Raw genomic sequence first — 25,305 nt, 5'->3', positions numbered from 1 at the left:
GACTGAGGCTCTCCTGCCATCTCTTCCTGCGGGTGTTGTCCTTGCTAAGAGACCAAAGGACGTTGTTTCATATTCTTCATCTCTCTCTCCCTTCTCACTGCCCTTGAATGGCTGGTTGTGGATGGATCTGGAATGTGGGCTGTGCTGGGCTCCTGGCCTCCTTCCAACTCACCGTCCCCCTCGCCCGCCTCCTGGACGACTATGTCTGCCCACGACTCCCCGGCTCTTTGCCACATGACATTGCCTTCAGGATAAACATCTCTGGGTGACACAAGATTGATGCCTCTGCAAAGACTTCCCGGAGCTCACACAATGCCCCTTTTGTAGGAATTCAAGTCTTACTGCCGCGCAACGCTGGCTGAAACGGGGCCGTTCGTCACCCACGACATAGCCCCTCTCCTCGCCCCCAAGCTTTCAAGAGGCGGGAATTCCGAGCCACCGTCGGTGCCACTTCTCTGTTGGGTTTCTGCTCTGGGCTGATTGCGCCTGACGGCTTCTTGGACTGAGTCCAGACGGCAGCCCTGAGCTGCGGCGCTCCGACCCCTCCTGGAGGGCTCTCCCCAAGAAGGCATGGCCTGGGAGTCCAGAGCCCCCAACCCCCTGAACCTCAGCTCTGCTCAGATCTCCAGTGACACACACAGGTTGGACAGTCTCCATTAAGTGGCCATTAAGTGGCCATTAAGTCTCCATTAAGTGGCCTGGTCATTGACATCCAGACAGGCAGTTGAGTCGTTGTGTCTCCAGTTTGCAAGGGGAAGGTCTGCGTTGGACATTTCACCTTATAGACTATCAGAAGAGTCCCTGGTGAGGCAGAAGTTCCTATGGGCAAGGGGAGATGCCTCACTCTGGTGCGGGATGGGTAGCAAGGAGCTCCGTCCGCTATAAGATGCAGGAGAGCAGAAAACATAAATTCATCTCCTTCATGTGTGGGGCTTTCCCGAGAGCTGGGTCCAGCAGGAAAGCCGACTGCTTCCTCCCTCAGAAACCCGCCCACGTCCCGGCTTCATGATGCATTGTCTAGTCATTTCTTATTATAAGGCTAATGTGTGATCTTTGCAGAGAATTCAAAGGGGATAATGGACGGCAAAGGATGACAAAAATGCAGCCAGAAGCCATCTCTCTTCACCCCTCCCGTTAGAGATACCCATGATGAGCTTGTTTTTTAATTGAAGTGAAATTCTCAGGACATAAAATTAACGGGACATTTAGCACCGTCACAAGGTTGTGCAACCAGCACTTCTGTCTGGTTCCAAAACCTTTTCATCACCCCCAAATAAAACCCTGTACTGTGAACCCTGATAGATTTCCTTCTGCTCTTTTCTTTTTTCTATTTTAATATAGTTAATTGCACACTGATCTTGTCACTTAATTAAAAATATTTATTTTGGATCAACATTATTGCACATAATAACGTCACAGACAGTTCTCTCCGCACGCCTGCCTCATGTTGTTGGTTGCTTCTAACAGTTTACCAAGCAATTTTATTACTTATGGGCATTTAGGCTCTTCTGTTGCGGTGAACGTCTCTGTGCACAAAGGTTTATCCGGGATAGGTCCTTGGAAGCAAACGGCCACATCAAAGTTAAGAAGAGTTTAAAGGCTCTTCACACACGGCCAGTTTCTTTCTCTCCACCCCCATGATCTCCAGGGACATGAGGCTGGAGGTGGAGCAGCTCTTTTGTGACCTTGGTGGGACATTCCCCCTTGAAGATGGAGAAGCAGAGAGCAGCCTATCTGGGGACACTGGGCATATTCTTTTGCCTGTGGAGGCCAGATTTGGAGCGAATGAATAGAAACGTCGATAAAGAAGACAGAGAGTCCAGAGAAGGAAAAAGCTCTTCCAGTGAGGAAGTCGGTGAATCCTTGCCATCAGAGAGGCTCCAACAGGAGTGGAATGCCCGTGCAGGGTGTGTGGGAAGGACTGCAAGCACCGAGCGGTGTAAGGTTCCCTCCTCCTCTGAGTGTGGTTTTATGACCCAACTCTAACGGGCACGTCGTCGTTCTGTCTCTGGAGTCTGTCAAGCTTGAAAGGTGGCCACAGGCCTCCTGTGTCCCTTTTCATCTTAACAAGAATGTTAGAATCCATCTTATTCCTCATGACCCCAGTTGGTTGGTGTATCCTTTAAAACGGAGCTCAGATTCCACACCCCAAGGTCCACACTCATCAATCTTCCTTCTGCGGTTTTATTCAAAGGTCGTCGTATAGATTAAAAATGCAAAATACCTACCCCATGCCAAATTCCAGAAATGCAAAAGTATGAAAAGGTTTGGTTTTTTAAAGGTTTCTTATGACAGCTGCCACAGTGGTCATTAATATGTAAATTCCATTGGCTGAGAAGGTTGACTGTTGGTCATAAAACGCCTCTTTCCTCCTGATAATCCTGTCTGACTCTACAGCTGTCTAGACAATGAAAAAATCAACACCATGAAACAGAATAGTTTAAAAACCTTTGGAGCCAAATACTTTCGTTTTTTTTTTTTTCAAATTCAAACTCCTTGGTGAGAAATGTGAGATCAATTAGTTAATTATGCAAGGAATCCCAGAGTACCAATGTTGAGGAATAATAAGACCTCACGTTTGAACAGCATTTTAGTCCTTTGAAAAAGTACTTTTCCATACGTGATCCTCTTTGAGCCCTAGGAATGTGTGACTTTATTGCTGTGACCTTGCGCCGGGATTGTAACGACCACCAAAATGTGCCACCTCAGCTCTCTGGTATCACCGTCCTACTCTCATCCTCAACAAATTAATTCCCGCTGAGGAAATACAACCTCAGCTCATTCAGTGTGTGACCTAGTGAAGAGAAAAGAAAATTACATGTAAATCTTTTTTTTTTTTTTTTTTTAACTCTGAAAATCCTTCATTGGCTTTCCATTGCTTTGGGATTGAACTGCACCCCAGATGTTAGCATGGTGACCGGGACCCGGCCTCACGCGGCCACAATCAACGTCTCCTCATTCGCATCTCTTGATAATTTCTCTTGAGCCTTCTTCCATTGTCCAAAGTGGCCTTTGTAAAGCTCTTGCAATGGGGGAGGCCTTTCCTTCCCCTTGTCCCCTGCCATCCTTCCAGACACCCCTTCACCCCTTCACCGGCTTCACACCTACTTGTTCAATAGTCACTTCCTCAGGAAAAGACCCCTCCCCTCTTGTTCCCCATACCTCTTGTTCCCCAGTGGATCGAGTTTCTTTGTTTCTCTGTTATATCCATCTTCAGAGAACAACGTACCTCAGCTCCAGAGTGGAGGTAAATCAACCACAGCCCTCCAACCAAATCTGCCCCCACCTGTTTTTATAAATAAAGTTTTATGTGCACACTACCACGTTCGTTTGTTTACATGCTCAGTGGCTGTTTTCTTTTTTAAATGTATCAATGTGTATTTTTCCAGCTTTATTGAGATAGGATTGACAAATACAAATTGTATATAGTTAGGTTGTCCAACACGTTGTTTTGATACCCATCTGCACTGTGAAATGACTACCACAATCAAGCTCGTTAACATATCCATCACTTCACATAGTTACCCTTTTTTTTGGTGGCGAGATCACTCTCTTAGCCAAGTTCAGGTATACAATGCAGTTCTATTAACTAGAGTCACCATGCTGTACGTTTGATCTCTAGAGCTTACTCATCTTATAACTGGAAGTTTATACTCTCTGACCAACATTTCTACTTTTCTCCCCACCCCCAGGCCCTGGCATCCCCCATTCTGCCTCTGTTACTACGAGTTCACCTTTCTCGGGACTCTGCATATAAGTGAGATCCTGCAGTCACTGTGTTTCGGTGTCTGTCTGATTTCACTCAGCGTCATGTTCTCCAGGTTCATCCTTGTCACAGATGGCAGGATTTCCTTCTTTTTAAAGGCTGAATAATATTCCACTATATATACATATACACAGAGATGCACACCACGTTTTATCCATTCATCCACTGAATCATGCTTAGGTGGTTTCCATGTCTTGGCTTCTGTGAATAATGCTTTTGGCTGTTTTCTTGCTACAGTGGCAGAGTTGAGTAGTTGCAACAGAGACTGTAGGGCCCACACAGCCTAAAATACTTAATATCTGATTCATCATGCCAAAGTTTGCCGACCCCCGCTTCCATGCCTTGATCTGGGTTTGCAGTGATAACTTGTCACGAAGATTATGTGATCTTCCATTCTTTCTCCTAAACTGTGGGCTCAGAACTTGGGAGTTGCTCAATAAGTATTGTCGAATGAAAGGAAAACATGAATGGGAAGAAAATGAAAAAGGAGGAATTAAAAAAGAGAGAATGAAATGAGAGCAAAAGAGAAAAAGGGAGCAAAGGTTGGGCGGTATTGTGATTATTTGTGATGCTAAAAACTCATCTTCTGAGTAAAGTAGTCATGCTCTGTTTTCATAACTCTCATTCGGTGTTTCAAGCTTCTTTTCTGAGCTTCATATGAAGCTGTCAATAGTAGAGACTGAAGCCAGAGATGGGATTAAATGCCAACAGTTGGGTTCTGGACTGAGCGTGGGACAGCTGCTACCCATCCTGGTTGGGCCTGTTCTCAGAAACGAACACACCCATCAGGCAGCGTTTTCAGGGATTCAGCTCACTATGTCCTCTTTCCATCTGGAAGCGGGTAAAAATATTCAGACTGGGCCGTGGTATACTCGGTACATCTCCTCTCATCTTCCAGAAAGACCAGGTCTTAGTTGTGGATCTCTGTCAACACCACGTAGGGCAGAAGAATCACCACACCAAACCCTGCCTGAATTCCTGGCCACAGAATTGTGAGATCGAATGAAATTGTTCTTATTTTAAGTCGCTACCTTTTGCACTGGCTTGTTACGCAGCAGTAGCTCCCTGAGACACAGTGTGACTGAGCTAATGACAGAAAGGCATATTGTTCATAGATACTTACGTGGGAAGTCACCGATATTGCCTCGCTGGCTCCCATAGGCCGTCCTAGAGTGGCAGGGCAAACAGTTCCATGCCCGTTTCTCTAGATGAGGAAGTTAGCACAGGTTAAGTCACTGCCACAGACGCGTGGAGGGCCTACAATGTGCATTGTTTTGTCACTGTGGGACCTACAAAGGGACTTTGTTTTAGAGCTTGTTGGAGGGTGGGCTGATAGGAATCTTTTTCAAAAGCTCTCTTTTTCCAGGCCAGGAAACCTATGACTTTCTAACATTTAAGGAGAACACTGAGAGTGTTTTAAAGAGAATTTCCAGAGACCCGACGGGACTGTATTCCTGGCAAGGGCTGCCAGGCCACGCTCGATGTGGAGAAGGATGAGTTTAACAAATATATGAACAATGTTTGAGGGCCAAGCTTCTGGTCCAGAAAATGGAAATTGTTGGCGGTGCTGTGCCAGGCTCCACCCCGACCTTCCCACCTCCACCTCTCCCCCTTTATCCCAAAAGACTTTCCTAGTAGGGCCAGGACTCCCTGTACAGACGTTTCCGTGTTGGGATCCTCTGTGTGAGTGGGTGACGGGGAAGGATCATGGGGGGGAGCAGCGGTTGGTGGTCTGTGGGGGTAAGGCCCGGCTCTCCACAAGGGGCGTGTTCGGAGGTTATGCAGGCTCATCTCGGCTCTCAGGGCGTGGAGATGTGCAGACCTCAAGCAAACATAGTAATGCATGTCAGAGCGGTCGCATTTCCTGTTCTCCTCTAAAACACAGCACCCTTGACTTCAGTGACTTGAGACTCCTGCCCCACCAAGGGATAAATGTGGATACAGTCCCTGCCTGGCACCCTGGAAGTCGCAGAAAGAATGAATACCCCTTAAGTCTGGTAATTGTGATGAAGGGATTTTAACAAAGGTCCAGAAACAGTGGCCGTTGTTTCACAGCCAAAGAATCCGGTGGAAGACTATTGAAAGTGGAGGCATTGTAAATTCCACACAGAAGGATAATTTTGCAACAAGAGTTTGGAGCCTGAAGGAGGAAAGAAAAGAGTTAGAGCTAAACTCATGGGGAGTCGGCAGGAATGAAGGCATAAAAATTCAACCTGAAAAGGCCACTGGAGTTTTCCAGCCAGAGAGTGATTCTGAACTGAAATGAATGAACCAGAACTAAAAGTCTCAATTTCCTTCCTGCGTTGTAGGAAAATTGAAAATCTCAGTCCTCTCTGGATTCCAGTGGAAATAATTGTCTGCTCCCTTCAAAATAGTGAAACGGGCCTGGACCGTTTCACACTGGGTGCTTCTCTTCTTGTCTCCTCCCTACCTGTTCATCTGGACTGCCCAACCTCACTCCCCCGCCTTTTGCCATCACCCTCCTTCTCCGTTGTCACAGGGCAATTTCATTTCGCGAAGTGACTTTGGTATTTGGTTTTAAAAAATGCCTTCTTTAACTCAACGTGGGCCTTTCCCAGGATAGCCCACTAAAAAGTGCCAGAGGCAAGCGGGTCTCTGCCTGGACCCCCAAGCAGTGCCGTCCCGGCCCCCTCAGACCCGACAGCTTGGGCCAGAATGCAGACCCACAGGCCACAAGCCGTGAGGTCTGCTCCCAGTCTTGTTAAAAGCGCCTGTCCCTTCATCTGAGTGTCGTGAAGGTGAATGAGGTTGACAGGCACCGGGGGAGCTTCTGGTCCTGGGAAAGAGCATTTGACAAGCCTGGGTCGCCGTGGTGGGTTGGAGTAAGGCGGGGAGCAGGGAGTGGCAGGCATCACCACCGCCCCACCCCCACCCCCTGCAAATCTCCGGTCATGGCTCATGTCGGCCCAAAGCCGCAGAGGGCTCCCTCCCAGCCCTCTGAAATATCTTGGGGGTGAGTGGTCAGAGGCGCCTAGAGAAACAAATCCTGAAAATAGAACAGGACGGAAGAGATTAAAGTGCTTTTCGGGACTATTAATGAAGCACTGGAAAAATCAATTTGTCCCCATGCCTTTGAAGCTGCCTGTGACAGCAGAAGCTGAGATTCTGTTTTTCCAAGTAGTGGGAACCCACAGTGCCCCAAGTGCCCGGTTCTGAAAAAGCTCTCTGTTTGGGAGAGCAGAGGGAAGGGGAGGCCACTTCTGCCCAGGGAACCAAAAACAGGGCTCCCAGAAAGGGACTTTTGGGGGTGCTGTGGGGGTGGGGATGGACACGTGTCCTTTAGGACTGTGTTTTCCTAACATGTCCCATGAGGGCCCTGGGGTGGGGGATGGTAATGCCCGGGGGCCACACTGCCCTGGCCGTGCCCTCCCCTCCAGGCGAGGGGTCCACAGGACGAGGGGAGGCGTCCACCCAGCGCAGACAGTGGCCCCACGAGGCCCACAGGTGAGACTAGAGAGCCCAAGGGGCAAGTTCAAGGAGGTGCTTACTCTCAGGGGGATACAAATGCAGGGGCTCCTGCCTCACCCTCATCCCAGCTCTGGCCCCAGACAGCTCCTGGTACCTGGGATCCCAGAGTCCCCTGCCCAAGCCTGGGATGCACCACCTTGCTGGGGTGTGTCCCCAGACCTGAGGGGTGGCCAACAGGCAGCTTGAAGGGGAGTGTGTGGGGAGCTGGATGTGCAGGCTGGGGGTCCACCTGAGCACACAGTGTGCTCTTTGCAGTGCAGAATCGATGGTGTGTATCTAACATCCGGCACAGCTACAGCATGTCCCAGAATAACGTCGTTTGGTTCAACATTTTTTCCATATAACACTGATGAGAAAAATAAAAGGATTCCTGGCCGGGGCCACTGTCTGTGTGAAGTTGCCACTTTCTGTCCATGTCTCTGTGAGTTTTCTCCAGGGACTCTGGTTTCTGCCCAAAGATGTGCAGTGAGGTGAATGGCGTGTCTGCAGTGTCCCAGTGAGTGAGCATGGGTGTGTGTGTGAGTGGCCTTGCCGTGGAAGGGAGCCCTGTCCAGGGGGGGTCCTGCCTGGTGCCCTCAGCCGTCAGGAGAGGCTCCGGCCACCATAACCCTGAGCTAGAATAAGGAGAATAATGATCTTAACTTGTTCCGATTCATCTTTCTTAAATGTAAGTATAGCTCATGTTTATTTCACTGTTTCGTATTAGAAGTGTTTGGGGTCTTCATTTAGAAGTTTGATGATGTCTTTGTGACCAGAAATATGCCGTAGGAACTTAATTCTTATTTACATTATAAGGCTATGGTAAAATTGGTTTCGTTATGCGTCGTTTCTCTTAAAGTTACAGTTTCCAAGAAGGTACCGATGGCATTAGTGAGGACTCACTGTGCATAGTGTGTGTGTGTGTGTGTGTGTGTGTGTGTGTGTGTGTCTGTTTGAGAAAACATCCTTCTATTCTCACTTTCCTCAGTTTAAAAATCTTTAAATCAGGAGCTGGGTTTTTCTAACGCCCTCATTGAGACCATTCTGTGCATGACACGTATTTAAAGACTGAGCAGCTTTTAGGATTAGAGTGGTTGGACTTACAAACAGGACTAGAGGTAGGAAAACCAGAGGGCAGTTGGAAACCCTTGACTGTCAGCCGCTATAACAGGCTGCGACGGCTACACTTATCCCCTTGCTCAGGAAGGAGAATTCCTTTTTTTTTTTTTTTTTTTAAGATTTTTATTAAAATATATCTAACAAGGGTTCCCTTTTCTCCACATCCTCACCAGCACTTGTTGTTTGTTGATTTATTGATGATAGCCATTTTGACTGGGGTGAGGTGGCATCTCATTGTGGTTTTTATTTGCATTTCTTTAATGATTAGTGAAGTTGAGCATTTTTTCATGTGTCTGTTTGCCATCTGGATGTCCTTTTTAGAAAAATGTCTCTTCATGTCTTCTGCCCATTTTTTAATTGGGTTGTTTGTTTTTTTGGAGTTGAGTTGAGTGAGTTTTTTTATAAATTTGGGATATTAACCCCTTATTGGATATATCATTGTGTGGTACATTTATACAATGGAGTATTATGCAGCCATAAAGAAGAAAGAAATCTTACCATTTGCAACAACATGGATGGACCTAGAGGACATTATGTTAAGTGAAATAAGTCAGACAGCGAAAGACAAATACCATATGATCTCACTTATATGTGGAATCTAAAGAAAAGAATAAATGAATGAACTCATCAGAAAGTCTCAGAGACACAGAGGAAACACTGAGGGTTGCCAGGTGGGAGGGGAGGTGGAGATAAGAGGGAAGGTGAGGGGGATTAGAAAACAGTCAGTAACCACAAGATTGCCACAGGGTTTACGAAAGTCAACTTGGGGAATGTAATCAATAATGTTGTAAAGATTTTGTAGGGTTCTGATGGACACTTGTCTCGTTAGGGAGACCACCTCAAGGATGATGTAGATGCCTGATCACAGAACTGTATACCTGAAGCTGAAGCTGAATAACGAATGTCAACTACAAGTTTATATATATATATATATATATATATATATATATATATATATATATATGAGAAGCGAGTACAGCATTAGGAATAGAGGCAGTGGAAATGCAATGGCTGTGTGCGATGTCAGGGGGATGGTGGGTGGGGGAGGGGGTTGTCACTGTGTGAGGGATATGAATGATAAATGTCTAACTATTACATTGGTTGTAAGGACTGGCTGTGACTACAGTGGAGCAGCTGTGGTGCAGGGGCTGACCCTGTGGAGCAGGGTTTGCTCTAGCAGGGCTCCGGTACCTGCCCAATCTACTCTATGGAGTGTTATCCTTGGAAGTGGCCAGATAATGCTCCAGCCCAGTTTGAAGCTGCAAGCTCCGGGGCCTCCTGGGAGGGGACCCACAGCAGGCCAAGTTCAGCCACAGTCTATGCCCTGCCCAGGGCCACTGGGCATGAGCCGCAAAGCAATCCAGAGATGGCTGCTGCCTACACTGTGCTTGGAGGTGCCTGGGGAGGCCAAGCCCGCAAATAAGGCCGCTGTCACTAGTGCCAGCCTTAGGGCTGCTCAGCCGGGGTACAGGATGTGCCAAAGCCAGATGCTGCTTGTTTGGGTTTTGTGAACCTTTGAGAGATTTTAGGAGAGTCTGCGGCGTGAGTGAAAGCAGACCATTTATACAGAAAAGCCACTGGAAGCAGCTTGGGTGTACCCGAAAGTTGGGTGGGGCGTGGTCTCAGAATCACCAGGGCGTGGCAAACGAATGCCGTTAGCCTGTTGATGGAGACTCAGCTATGGGGGCCACCTGTGTCTGCTCCAGGAAGGGGGCGGGCTCAGCAAAGAAACAATGGCTTCCTCCAGCTTCTCTGTCTGGGAGAAAGCTGCCCTTCAGCCCTTACCCTGAAGCTAAACAATTCAGTTCCTCCCTGTATGTCCCTGGCACCTTTCGAGCTGCTGCCTCAGAGTGAGTGAGTCCATCAGAGAGTAAGTCCATGTGCAGGCCTTTTAGGAGGAATGCCTGGGACTTCAGCAGCCCTCCGTCTCATTCAGCCACAATCTCTGCTGGTTTTCACAGTCAGAAGTTATGGGGACTTCTCTCTCCGGCACTGATACCCTGGGTTGGGGCCCCTCGCTTCTCAGGGGAGACCTCTGCAACCAAGATATCCCTCCTGATTTTTAATGGTCACACGCAGGTGTCGGACCAGCCCATTCTGCGTCTCTGCCCTCCCTGCCAGTCTCGAGGTGGCTTCTTATGTTTGTAGTTGTAGGGCTTCATTCAGCTAAACTTCAGGTGGTTCTCAATAATGATTGTTCTGTGGTTTAGTGAAATGGATGTGGTCCTGAGAGGAGGTGAGCTCCACCATCTGGACCAGGAAATCTGCTGAGAACTCTTTTTCTCGAGGTTCAGCCATTCCTTTCACCTTCCATAGTAGTATTCAGGAATTCAGTATGGAGCTGTGGGTTTCCATGTTCACTGTTTCCCCCCTGGGTATCCTCAAATGGGGTTTTGGGATTTTGTGGGTGATCAATGTCCAGGTGATCAGTTTCTCTGCTCAGTTGTGGGGTCCAGTGGGCCACCTGGTTCTTAGGCTCCAGTGAGAGGTGAATCCTATAAGGGAAGCCTGTGGGAGAAAAGGGTGTATTGGGGAAGAGACTCTGTGTGTGTGTGTGCAGGCATCATGAGGTTTGCGATCTTGCTTCATAGTCACTAGAATCGCAGATCAGATCATTTCTGGAGGTGGCATTTTAAAGATCATCTTATCGTCTTCCTCATTTAGGAGCTGAGTTCCAGAGAGAAGCAGTGACTGTCCAATGTCGCTCCTGCACCAGACCCCAGGGCTCTTGACCTTCAGCCCTGAGATAATCCTCATGGTCTTTCATGCTGTATCTACAGTTGAAGAGAGAAGTTGACATGGTAGCATCTCAGAGGTAGCTTTTAAACGTACTATGGTGCTGCGTTGTTAATTTTCCAGAAAAATTGGCTTAAGTCTCTTTTGGTCGCAAGTGACAGAAACCCCAACTGGGTTAAGAACAAAAAAATAACTCATTGTCTTATTTGACTGCAGTTGCCAGCTTTGGGCATAGTTGGATGTAGGCATCTAAACAATGTCATCAAATATGGTTTTGGACTCTCATTCTTCTCTGTGTTGAGTCCATCTTGGGCTCTTCCTGGTGACCTCTGCCAGTGGCACTGTCACGCCTGGTGGTCACAAGATAGTGGCCCCAGCTAGTTCTTTAAGGAGAGCAAGCGCCTTGGTCCCAGCATTCCCATCAACATCCTGGCTTCTCATTGGCTCCTATCAATGTTCAAGGCACATGATCACCCTTGAACCAATCACTGTGGCCCTGGTCCCTGGATCCCTGCTGCCTGCATGGAGCCCCGTCTGAACCCACTGTCTGAGAGTTAGGCAGGGAGTGGGTCCCCAGAGGGAAAGTGAGATGCCTTTCCAGAAGAAAATGAACAGATGCTGGGCAGCCAATGCACAGATGTGTGCTTGATCAGCAACCCTATTATGATAAAATAAGGAGATTAAGGACTCTCAAATGTGCCTAAACCTGGGGGGCACCCCAATCCTTTGTTCGTCAGTCCATCTGCAGGAGTGATGGCCTTGTTTTTTCTAGGTCCACAGGGTCGATCCCATGTCTCCACATTCTTTGAAATTTATAAAACTTTTTTATAGTCAGGGTGGAGCCCAAGGTAAAAAAAAAAAATTGCTTGTTTAATTAAATCAATTACTTAATACTCTAAAGCTTTGTGATGATATAAAGTGCAAGCTTTATATACAGGGCGCAAGAGGTTTTAATAGACTCGACTTGTGTTCCAAATTAAAACAATGTTAAATTCTTTAGTAACTCAAGCAGGGGGAAAAAAAAGAAAAGAAAGAAAACCCTTCTTATTTCCAAATCACTACCAGTGGAATTTTAAAAATTATTTACACACTTGGCCGTGAGTCCCTTTATACATGACAGGTTTGGCAGGAAAGCCTAAAGCAATAATTTAAACCAGAGGTTGGGAGTGTGTATAAGGAACTCCCCCTCTTTTCCAAAATAAATGTACCATCAGATCCACAAAAGAGGTGACTTTTCCTAAGAAAAGACTGTAACTTTGGAAGCAGGGTGCCTGTAGCTGCTGTGATGAGGTGAGCTGACGGCACTGTCTGTGGATTCTAGAATGAAGTGAGCGACACTGCAGAGAAGATGGATTGCTCCTCACAGAGCATTGCATTTAAATTTAGGTCGAACTTACATGCTGAAATGGAGTTACTGATACATGGTGGTGTCCTTTGTTTTTTTGTTTGTTTTAATTCACTAGTCGTTATCTCCTAAACTTTATACTGAGTTTGAGTTTTGTTCTAAAGTACCAGGAAGACTCGTTTTCTGCCCCTGAGGCAGACATTCACAGGTGACAAAGAATGTGTCACCCGGTGCCCTTCAGCAAGGGGAGGGGTTGTTGTCGAATCATTGGGTGTACTTGGGTTACATGGAAACATGTTTGGAAAGGCTGTGCCATCAGAGCTCGAATCTCGAAGCCCCTAAAATGTTCCTCCTCAGAGTCAGCCTCTGTAGATGTGTCCCCTGGTCCGTGAGGCCACTTTGTCCACCCAGCAGGCTGGAAGTGCTGGTGAATTACCACCCCCCCAGAAACCCCCAGCCGGTGACTCTGGGCGCTTGACACGTCAATTCCCAGTTCCCCCGCTCTGCAGGTGGTCTAATCCTCCGTTCAAAAAGAACTTTATTTTGGAAGAATTTTAGACGTACAGAAAAGTTGCAAAATAGTACAGAGGGTTGCCGTATTTCCTTCACCTAGCCTGCCTGCTGTTAAACTCTTACACATCCACAGTACGATTAAGACACAGAAATCGACACTGATACGACCCTGTTAAACAAGAATTTGCATTGCACACGTTTTTTCCACTGCAGGCCATTTTCTCTTCCAGGATCCACCCAGGATCCACCCAGGATCGCATCTCTGGTCTCCGATCTGTGACAGTTTTTTCAGTCTTTCCTTGTCTGTCATGACCTTGACATTTTTGAAGAGTGCCGGTCAGTGATTGCTGAGAATGGCCTCAATCTGGGTTGTCTGATGTTTCCCCATGTTTAAAATGAGCATATGCATTTTTGGCAAGAATGATGGTATCTAGCAGGGGTCTCGTGCTGCCAAGCAGCCTTAGGACTGGTGGCATTAACCTCGAACCACGTGCCTGCCAGCTTTCCCCTTGCGATGAATAACTCCCTTGGGGGAAACGCTTTGGGACCTTGCAAACGTCCCATTTCTCCTCACACGTTGGCCCTTGATTGTAGCATCCAGTGGTGGGAATTGCCTGCAGTGATTAACTTGTGTGATGTTTGCCTTACAGTGGTTTTCTAGTTCCCTCATTCACTTCTTTGGAATTTAATAGTGTGTTTATATTTATTTAAATTTATTTAGATTTTTATTTTTTATGTAAATATTCCAGGCATTAGTTGGAATGCTACTTTAAGAAGAGCCGTTCTGGGTGGGGTAGTTCTGGGGCACCGTTGCCTGGAAATTTCCTCCTGGGGTTGAGCTCCCTCGCCCACAGGGTAGCTGGCCTGGCACGGCTCTTCTCCCTTCCTGCCTCACTTCCCACTCCCTAGTGCTGTCCTGCACTTTCCAAACAGTGTTCCTACTCGCGGATCCTGACTGGGGTCTGCCTCTGGGAGAGCCAAAGACAGCTTCTCTCATGGTCAAAACACCTACTTCTACTTAGCAGGCGGGGCAGGGATGCAGACGTGGCCCCAGGGAGAGCTGTGGTGTGTGAGCAGCTACAAAGTGAAATCGGTTGGGGTAAAAAGCACAAAATCTGAATGAAGCCCTGGATTCCACGGATGCCCCAGCAGCCCCGTCTTTTCTCTCAATATTCTGGTTAACTCAACTTTCCCTTGCATTCTGCCCAGATGAATGCAACCCAATGGATTATATTTTAGAGACTTTGGAAGACCCCTAACAGAACGCTCCAAAGAAATGAGATTCTTTTTGCACAGAGGAATGGTAGCACAAATTTCAACTTCCCGCGGCCAGCACTGTTCCCACACAGCTGGACACTGGGCTGGTTAGTAGAAGATTCGAGGGTGTCCAGAAGAGACTGATGGAGCTGTGAAGAGCCAAAAGGGCTACCTTCTGTTACATTTAGGCCGTCAAGTGGCTGACAAAACAAAGCTAAATGGAGCTAAATGTTGGCAGTGAGACCTTGGCAGCCAGCTTCGAGGGTCAATGGATTTAACAGATTTTGGAATTGGGCCTGACGTTCGGAGACATGCAGTGTCTTCACGTTTGGTTTCTAGGAAACCTGGGGTGGGGGGAATAATGTGCCAAGTGCTGTAGTGGTGTTTCACTTGGTGTGTCAGCACAGACAAAACTGAGTAGAGAACCACCCCACAGCGAGGTCACTGGGAGTTGGTGAGAACTTAAGCAGTTCATTAGAAAGGGGTCGGAGCCGTGGATAAAACAGCAGTGGACCCACACTGCTCGTCGTAACTTTCACCAATTTTGAAATTTACGCATCATTTTAAACCGGAAAATTTTATTGAGGGGAAAAAAAGACTTTTTCCCCCTCAATTTCAGGTTCTTAGGAGATCAAAGAGAAGGAAAGTGAAGAGGCCATGAGAAACGCAAATCTAGTATCGTACACATTCACAATCTATTCTCTTAGAACTTTGTGTTATCCAAAACCACGTGTGTTTAGGGAATCAGAATTTTGGGGGGAATTTTGAAAAGTAATCCGTTACCTAGACTGTACATTAGGGACCACCTGCCCACACAGTTTGGGGAAGAACTCTGCAATCACACACTGTTTTCGGCAGTATGTTGTAAGAATATTCACTCTAAGTTGGATAAGACGGTGTCACCTCATGGCCAGTCAGCTCAGGTTTTGCTGCCAAACAGGTTATGAGAAAACATTTGGTGTTCAGACCTTGTTGGATTTTAGATTTGCAGACAAGGGACTGTGGACCTAAATCTCCTTTCCAGCCTGACGTTAGCAGCTCACGGTATTATTCCTCTTTCGCTAGAAAAGTTTGCATCAGCATCTTTGATGGGACCAAGCACACAAACACTGGTCTCGTTTCTTGGGAGCCAAGCTGTGCTTTGGGGTGAGAAGCAGGAATCTGGATGACCACACCAGGTGGGGGTGTAGGTGAGCTGGAGAAGCAGGCCCGGAACACACAGTCACCGCAGGTTTGCCCTCCCTCCTCCCCAGGGGCTGACCGGGTTTCCAGGGACTGGCAACAACCCTCCCCCCTTTGTCATCCCTTAGGATCTGCAGCATCCAAGATACCCGAAAATGGCCCTGTTTCTTTGGAGGGTGCCTCTGAAACGGAGAGTGGTTTGGCAAAGAAAGAGATACTTCACTGCAAGGAAAAATATACACCCACTGTCGGTTTATTTTCATTTTAGCCGCATAGTCTTCCAAGGGGCGGGCGCTGAGGACTCCAATTTGCTCTGCACCGTTTAGAGAAGAACTAAGTTGAAGCATATAAATAGGGCTCTGAAAAGATAATGGAACGCAGATCCCTTTCTTGCAGAAAAGACATTTTAAATAAGAGGTCTTTCAGGTTGCCCCCTCTCCTCCCTTTGATTTATAGGTTTGTTATTCACCATGACATTGACCACTCAGATGCAAAGCCCATGCTGCTGGGGGTGCCTGGGGGCCCGGCAGGCACTCTTTTCACACGGAATCAGCAAGTCCGTGCTTTGTGTCTGTTTCCTGCTTCTGCTGTAACAAATTACCACAAACTCAGTGGCTTAAAACACACACGTTTATTATCTTGCGGTTCTGGAGGTCCAGAGTTTGAGACGGGTCCTCCCTGGGCTGCAATCAAGATGCCAGCGGGGCTGGGCTCCATCTGGAGCCTACCGGGGAGAAGCTGTTGCTCCTCTTTGCCAGCTTCTAGAGGGCACCCCCACTCCTTGGCTGGTGGCCTCTTCCTGCACTTCAAAAGCAGCAGTGGCCACTCCAGTCTTTCTCACCCTGCATCACTTCCACTGTCTCTTCTTCCTCCTTTTCCATCTTTTAAGGACTTTGTGATCCCACTGGGCCCACCTGAATAATTCAAAATAATCTTCTTATCTCAAGGTCAGCTGCTTAGCAACCATAATTCCACATGTCACCCTTAAATCCCCTTTGCCATGCAACCTAACACATTCACAGGTTTCAGGGGATTAGGTCGTGGGTGTCTTTGGGGGGGCTATTATCCTGCCCCCCAAGGAGCCAATCCCCAAGATGGAGTGAGCGAGTCACATGAGAGAATATTAAAGATGCTGGCAGGGAGGAGAGAGACTACTGTGTATCAGATAAAACATTTATTAAATGTGTACCATGAACTTGGCTATCACATACTTCACCTCATTTAATTCTGTGAGGTAGATGCTGTTAGTCTAACCAGGTTATAGAGGAGGAAAAACAGAGGCTTATAAAATCAAATTAATTAATTTGATTTTAACAGTCACGTGTGGCCAGAGGCTACCATCATGCACAGCACAGCTCTATTAATTAAAAAAAAAATGGAAATGTGGCCATTGCCCTCTATGGTTTGAATGTCAACCCAGGGGTCATCTTCTGTCTTTTTTCAAAAGGCGTTGCTTGCTGACAGTCTGCCTGGTGTTAGAAAGAGGGGTTCCCCCCAGAGGTGAGCTGAGCTACCGAAGGTGTGGCAGGTGAGCCCAGGCTGTCTGCACCCCAAGAATGCTCCCCAACCCTTCTCTGCTGGGGCCCAGAGCTGGACCCCTGCAGGTCTCCAGGCAGGAGTAGCTCCGAGTTCTGGGGAACGGAGTAGAAGGGTTTTCGGAACCAAGAAGGGAAACCAGAGATGGAAGGAATGTGAGAAAACAAAACTGGTCCCACCTAGCCCTTCATCCTTCGAGCCGCACATAAGCTGGGCTCCGATAAACGCAGGACTCACCTGGGCGCTCCCAGGCTGGGCCTCCCAACCCCAGGGCTCCCAGGAACGAACGTTGTCCCCTGCTTTCATTCCCTAAGTGACATGCGTGGTACTGGTACCTCATGCTGCTTTGGCACTGGTATCCTTGCTAGTCACCGGGTTACCCAGGGCTTCCTGCATGTTCCTCTTCACTCCGATAAAGCTCCTTTTGTGTGGCTGTGAATTCCCCAACGCAGGGGCCAGTGTGCGGAGCAAACAAACCTGCCAGAGGCAGACAGAACATTCCAGAATTCCTGGCCTCCTCCTGAGCAGTGTGATGAGTGCACATTTCACAGTTTACAAAATGACTTTTCTTTTGTTTTCACAAGACAATTTTTCCGAGGGAGGTTTGAAAAAGATCAGTGATGCTCCCAGAATGATTTAACGGCAAATGTTGACCCAACTTCCCATTGCCTCCAGGGGCCAAATAGGGGCTGCGAGGTCCCCGGCTGCAGGATGGATAGCTGTCCCACCTGCACAGGAAAGTTTCCCATCAAGAAAGACAGAGAAAATCTTTCTTTTCAGCCTAGGACAAAATTTTTAAGTTCATACACATATGAATTACAGAGTCATTAGAGCAAAGTGTAACTTGTTCAGGGTTGTCCTGCCTCCCACAGATTAATTGTGCAATAAGAGTTTAAACCAGAATGATAGAATGAGAACTATTTAGTTTATCATATATGAGTCATGTTTAAAAAGAATACTAGGGAGCACCGAGCGCTGGTTAAAATAAATGCAGGATTCCACCAGCAGGCCACCTGACGTCTACTCCCAGTTCTGTTTCCCACCTCTCGCTCTTGCTGTGTTTTCGCTCATCTTCCATTACTGGTCTTTTCTTTCCATTCCATTTGACTGTACACGAAGCCCTCCATTTTTTCAGGCCCCTCCATCGTTGACTTTAACCCTTTCTTTCCCTCATCTGTCAATCTGAAAAGTGTTTCTTTAGTGCCTTTTCTACGCACATTGAGCTGAAATTTTTAATCTTTAAAAAATGTATATAACATTTAAGGGAATTAAAAAGCAAACAAATCAACAGAAAGGGTCTATGTTTCATATAATTCCTGCTTACATTAAAAAAAAAAAACACCCTAAATTTTATAACACTTGAAAATTCAAACAGTGAGGAAAGCACGACATGGAAAATGAACTCCTCTTCCTGACCTCTCACAGGGCTGCCAGATTTAGCAAATTAACATACAGGACGCCCCAGGTAAATATGAATTTCAGATGAACAACAGATGCTTTTTTTTTTTTTTAAAGTATAAGTATATCCCACATGTTGCATGGGACATACTTATACTAAAAGTTATTGTTGGTCTGAAATTCAAGTGTAACTGGGTGCTCTGCATTGTGCGTGAACATCCCACCTGTCCCCCACCTGGTCCTCTCCCCAAAGGTAACCGCTTTCAGCACGTCTGAGGGGTACATCCCTAGCAGCCGGGCTGAGGGGCACAAGAATCTAGCTGAATTTAGACTGGGTTGGGAATTCACCGGAGTCAGCTGAGCACTTCCTGCAGGAAGCTTCTTTCTGCCTATCTTCTTGGGGAATGTGCTTTAAAGCGTGACAGCAGGTGGATCCTTGCAACAAAGAAAACAATCCACACAATGAAAACACAGTCTACAGAGTGGAAGGAAATATTGGCAAACCATCTATCTAATGGAGGGTTAATAGCCAAAACATATAAGAATTTGTACAACTCAATAGCAAAAAACAAACGAAAAAAACCCCAAATAACCTAATATACAAATGGGCAAAAGACTTGAACAGACATTTTTCCAAAGAACACGTGCAAATGGCCCACAGGTCCGTGACAAGACACTCCACATCACTGGTCATCAGGGAAATGCAAATCAAAACCACAAGGAGATACCACCTCACATCTGTTAGGATGGCTATTATTAAAAAACCAATGTAGGTACAATGTGGGGGAAAGAGAACCACTGTGCGCTGCTGGTGGGAATGTAAGCTGGTACGGCCACAACAGAGAGCAGTATGGAGGTTCCTCAGAAATTAAAACCAGAATACCGTGTGAGACAGCAATCCCACTTCTAGGTATACTCGTGTGTCTGAACTCATTAAAATCAGGATCTCAAGAGATGTCTGCACTCCTGCGTTCTCTGCAGCATTAGTCACAATATCCTAGACATGGAAGCAACCGAAATGTCCCTCCACGGAGGAATGAATAAAGAAAATGTGATATAGGCAATGGAATATTATTCAGCCTCACAAAAGAAGGAAATTCTGCAATATTCGACAACATGGCTGCAGCTGGAGGGCCTAATGCGCACGTGAAAGAAGCCAGACACAGGCCAATGCCGCCAGTGATATGACGAATGGAAAAGAGTCACACAGAAGCAGAGAGCAGAATGGCGGTTGCCAGGGGCTGGGCGGAAGGGCAACGGGAAGGAATCAGTGACAGGGTACAAAGATTGAATCACGCAAGGGTAGTAAGTGCTAGAGAGATCCTGTATACCGCCGTGCGTGGCGCTGTGCTAAGACAACCCTGTGTTGTGTGCTTAAAAGTGTGCTAACATAGATGGTATGTTAAGTGCTCGTATCACACACAAGTAAGAATGAGTAAGAAGGCGGGGGAAACGTTTGGAGGTGATGGGTGTGTTTACGGCATAGATTGTGGCCATGGTTTCAAGGGTTTGTCTTCACACTCATTATATCCTGGACACTGACTATTCATGGCTTTAAAAAAACCGAGGTGGGCCTGATCCCCTGCCTGCCTGGGCTGCGGGAAGTTGAGCATGGGCCGGGGAAAAGGAAAATGGATTTTATTTCAGCAGGTGGATTTTATTTAGAGTCTAAGGTTTGAATGATGTTGGCCACTTTGGATTCGTGAATTGACGGCTCTTGCTGCGTCTTGCTTTGAAACACAGGGATTTTTTTTTGTGAGTAAGCGCTTGTAGAACTAAGGTAGTTAACTTTTTCATCCGTACTGGTTTTGATCATGCCGACGTAGGGGACGAGGGCAGCCGTTTTTCCTTTCCTTCTTTTCGTTTTCCTCCCAAGCCTGCCCTTCTCTGGATCATGTCCAGACACTAGCCAGAAGTCATTGGCCTCCCATTCTATCTGTGTCCTCACCACCTGCTCTGCCAGGTGTACCCAAATGCCTCCAGCGCAGCCACCCCAACCTCCCATCCCCAAGGCCCACGGAGCAGTGCTTTTCAAACGTCATGAATCATCTCAGCCCATGTAAACGTTCCCATCCATTACACTTGCACACAGAGGTGAGTCAAAACATGTACCATCTGGTGAGGCCAGGAGGCGGACCAATCAGAATTTGGTCTTGACACTGAGCCTGGTCTTAGAAGCGCCGTGCTGCGCCAGAAATCAACCCTTTCCTTACTGAATCTGAGTGGGGGGGGGGCAGTGGGGCCCCAAGGCAGCAGGAGGGCGTGCGGGTAGGCCTCCACTGCCTGCCAAGCAGCAGAAATGCATTTTGACATTTTAACAGGTATCGTTGTAACGCCAGTTGCCAGCTGAATCTCAGCTTTGCATATGTATCACTGAAGAAACGTTTCATAAAACAGTACTTATACCTTTTCTGCGGTGACACACTCTGACATCTTGTTTGATTCTCTCTTGTTCCATCCCATCCCATCTCAACCCTTTCTTTCATTAAAAAAAAAAAAAAATGCTGACCCAGACCTTCCAAATCGATTTCATAACCTACAAATATTTGGTGACGCACTGTTTGAAACAGCACTCAAATCTGGTAGTTCTCAAACGTTCTCCCACCTGAGAAGTACCTGGGAGGCTCTTACACTGTAGAGCCCACTCTATTCCCCTCACCTGCAGCCTGCATTTCAGAAGTCCCCAACGTGAGGCTGATGCAGGTGGTTTAAGAAAATTCTTACAGAAACCCCCATCTAGAGGGATGTGAAGTGCACACACACACACTCACACACACACACACATGCACGTGTCTGATCTGTATTGAAGTCAACTGGGAGGATGATTAAACTGATTGAAACAGTACAATGAATTTATTGACTTGTAACTGAGAAGCTCAGGGCCACTGGCTTCAGACAAGGCAGGATCCAGCAGCCCAGATGACATCATATGGACCTTCTTTCTCTCTCTGCATTTACCAACTCTGCCTTCTTAGTATTGGCGCCATCTGGGCCTGCAGTCAGAACCTTCCAAGGCTGCGTGCTTCCTTGGTCACATCCACCAGAAAAGGGGAGTCTATATAAACGAACATTCAGAATTGAGTCTCGTTGTCCTATGATCTGATTTGAACCCAGCACTGGGGTGGGATACTGGGCACATGCTGACTGGCTTACACTCATTAGACCCCACCCTAGAGGAAGGGGTGAGGTCAATCCCACCTAAGTCCTGGCTATTCAGGTGCCCTCTGGGAGTGGGAAGGGAAGTGTAGATGTTTGGGCTGGCAAGGGATCAACCATTCACCTCCATGTACTGAGACCACACCCCTCTAATGATTACAGCTTTCTAGTATGTTTTAACATCTCATTGCTGTTCTTTTACACAACTCCATGACTTTTCATTTTAGATGAATTTTAGAATCAGCTTTTCAAGCAATATTAGAAACCTTCTTGGGAGTTTGCTTGGAATTGCGTGGAAGTTCTGGATTAAAGTAGGGGTGAAATCTACATGTTTATAGTGCTTCTTACCCAAAGAACAAGACAACCCCTTCCATTTATTCAGGTTTGCTCGTGTTTCCAATAAAGTTTTGTAATTGTCATCACAAAAGTCTTGGGCATTTCTTACAACTTTATGGCACAGTATTTTCCAGTTTATGTTGTTGACACGGATGGATCTTTTTGTCCCTGCCATTGTGTAACTGGCTAAGACTGCAATGAAGGGAAGTTACTGTTATTTGTGTATTTATCTTGTATCCGGCCACCCTAGTAAACTTTCTACTAGCTATGACACTTTCTCAGCTGGTTCTCCTGCTGGGATCTTTGCCTCCCTCCCCTGCTCAGAGGCTCTGCCATTGGCTCACTCTCTCCTCTCAGGAATCATAAGTCGTTTCCTAACCATCAGTTCTCTCAACCTCCTCTTTACGTTCCCTCTTTACGTTCCCTGCTCCATCCTACATTGTCCACCCCCTACCAGAGCCCCTCTATGACATGAGTCAAAACATATTCCACCTCTTCAGCTTTAGTATGAAGTATGAAATGGACAGTTTTCCCCCTAATTTCCCTTAATGTATAAAATTCTCTGCGGGATGCAATCAAGGGTTATTATTTACAAGCTGCCAGACGTTACGGTAATAATTGGTCTCATACTTGGCATCCAGTTTAATTGCCTAATGGGGCCCTTGGAAATACCACCATGTTTCTGGGAGAGAAACTCTTTTGGGGGTGGGGGAGGGTGTAATTTGGCCCTCCTTGTTAAAGCTCCAATAAATGTTTTCGCCACTGCTTTTTGAGATAGGAAAGCAAGTATTTCCCCCAAAACTTTGTTAGATTTTTTTTAATTGCATATTTTACTCCCTGCAACAGATCAGATAGCATGGAAGTAGGTGTTCATTGCAACATAGAAATACAAAGAATATGTTCATAATCCCTCTAACTCTCACCCCTCAGTCCCCTCCCCCCACCCCAGGTAACAAATAGTAAGTTTAGTGTGTATCCTTCTATTCCATATGGACATATTTATTGGTTTTTATTTTTTAAAAACAATGACTGTATACTATTCACATTACATCCTATTGTTTTTCTTAAAAGTAAACTTTCAATGTTAGAATAGTTTTAAAGTTACAGAAAAGTTGCGAAGATATACAGAGACTTCCCATATGCCCCTCACATACTGTGTTTCCCCGAAAATAAGAATGGGTCTTCCATTAAGGTTTGCTCCAAAAGATGCATTAGGGCTTCTGTTCAGGGGATGTCATCCTGAAAAATCATGCTGGGGCTTCTTTTCTGGTTAGGTCTTATTTTCGGGGAAACACGGTAGTTTCCCCTGTTACACGTTTGTCAGAAACAAGAGACCAGCCCGGGTACATCACTATTACTAAAATCTACCCTTCATTCAGATGTGACCAGTTTCTCCCCAATATATTTGTGCTGTTCTAGGACGCTCCCAGGACACGACACTGCATTCAGTTGTCATGTCTCCTTAGTTTCCTCCAACCCAAGACATTTCCTTAGTCTATTTATGTCTTTCATGATCTTGACACTTTGGAAGAATACTGGCCGGTTATTTTGTAGAATGCCCCTCTGGCTGGGTTGGTCGGATGTACTTCTCTTGCTTAGACTGGGCATTAGGTTTTGGGGGAGGCAGACCACAAAGGTGAAGTACCATTCTCCTGCCGTCACACCAGCCATGCCCGCTGGCATACTACTGATGATGTAAACTTTCATCCCCTGCTCTTTGTTTTCTAACTTAATGCATCGGCCACCTCCTCCGATCACCGCACTGCTCCCGTGCATTCTTTTTTAACAGCTGCCTAATATTTCACAGTGGCAGTGAAACATGGTTCGTTCAGGTCTTCCAAAGTTCTGTGGAAGAAATGTGAAAACTCTCAACTCAATACCCGGATAACAGCAATTCTCAAAATGTATGTTGAACTGCCATGACCCCCATTTGTTCACTGTGGGTGAGCGTTAAAGTTGGGGATCCCAGTGCAGGGAGAGGTGCCAGAGAGGAGAGGGTGCCTTCAAGGAGGAAAGGGTGAGTCAGCAGAGGCCACTAGAACCAAGTGGGGAAACCTCCAAAAAGTGGAGAAGTGAGTAGAAGAATGATTGGGCCGTAATTATGACTTTGGTACAGATGAGGAAATAAAATGATAAGTGGGGGGATGCAGGGGCGGGGGCAGGGAGGACCACAGGAAGCTTTGGGAAGGCTCCCATGAAGTCCAGCTGGCTCCAGGCACCTGGAGGAATTCCAGTGACATCTTGGCTCAAGGGGCAGACAGAAGAAGGAATCCTTGGAGTCAGGGGGCCTGGGGCTCTCTGTCTTTTGTCACGTCACCCGTGTACCATTCCCAAGGGTAGATGCCAGCCTCTCGGCCATCCTGTTGGCCAGAGCACGTGCTGCTCCTGGGGGGTGGGAGAGGGAGGGTCCTGCAGAAGTGACGAATCCAGATATTTTGCAGAAGTTCTTTGTTGCATATGGAGAGCTGGGGTTCCCCCTTCCCCTTCCACCAGATGAAAGCCGTCTAACGCCCCCACCCCCCACTTTAGGAAATCTGGAGTCTACACTGCAGGATGGCTTGTCATTGAGATGTCAGCATTTTCATACGTCCTGGACGGAGTCACCGAGCTTTTGAAAATGAAAAGTTCAGGGTCACTGCAATTTCTCTTTCTTTCCTGACGGAAGAGGTGCTTTGGATGTTTGTGGCCAGGAATTTCCCCCGCTGGCCCTGTAACTGCAGCCTGATTCTCTTTCTTCCCCACCTGCCGCCATCCCTCCCGTCCCAGGCAGACAGAAACCAGATCCCGCCCCCCACACAACGAGCTTTCAAATCAGGAACACATGAGGCTTTGTCTGAAAGGTAACCGATGTCAGAGAGACCACACTGCCAACTCAGACATCTCCCTTCCTCCTGGAGGATGCAGCTTATTTCAGACCTAATGATCGCATCTTGAGCTTACATGCTATTTGCACAGATGCTTCCTGGGGTGGACACACAGTGAGCTGGCCTTTCTGATACGTGGGCTGTTTCTCGATGGTGGTGCTTTGCTCTTTCCCCGAAGTGCTTCTGCAGACCATTAGAAATACACCCTTGTTTCTTTTCTTTCTTCTTCTTCTTTTTAAAAATACATTTTATTGGGGAATATTGGGGAACAGTGTGTTTCTTCAGAGCCCATCAGCTCAAAGTCGTTGTCCTTCAGTCTAGTTGTGTGGAGGGCGCAGCTCAGCTCCAAGTCCAGTCCCCGTTTTCAATCTTTAGTTGCAGGGGGCGCAGCCCGCGATCCCACATGGGAATTGAACCGGCAACCTTGTGGAGAGCTCGCGCTCTAACCAACTGAGCCATCCGGCTGCCCCTCCGGCAGCTCAGTGGCAGCTCGTTGCCTTTAATCTAGTTGTGGAGGGCGCAGCTCCCTTGTTTCTTAACATGATCTGTATTCAATTGGGCTCCTCTGCCCACGGCCAGATGACTTATCCAGACAGTTATAACAGCAGCGTGCTCGGAGTGTCAGCTCT

At 47.1% G+C, this 25,305-nt stretch overlaps 1 long non-coding RNA gene across 1 annotated transcript in view; it reads left to right on the top strand.

The window, feature by feature from the left end:
- Window positions 1–25,305, top strand: part of LOC117017583 (uncharacterized) — a 128,452-nt gene that overhangs the window by 24,790 nt on the left and 78,357 nt on the right. Inside the window, exon 2 of the long non-coding RNA XR_004422097.1 lies at window positions 11,018–11,168. This is a non-coding gene — a long non-coding RNA (uncharacterized LOC117017583). The remainder of the gene's footprint in view (window positions 1–11,017; window positions 11,169–25,305) is intronic.

This window comes from Rhinolophus ferrumequinum, chromosome 25 (genome assembly GCF_004115265.2).
Source record: "Rhinolophus ferrumequinum isolate MPI-CBG mRhiFer1 chromosome 25, mRhiFer1_v1.p, whole genome shotgun sequence".
Taxonomy (NCBI): Eukaryota; Metazoa; Chordata; class Mammalia; order Chiroptera; family Rhinolophidae; genus Rhinolophus; species Rhinolophus ferrumequinum.
Note: the sequence above shows the minus strand (reverse complement) of the source record. Positions and strands in the feature narration are given on the sequence as shown.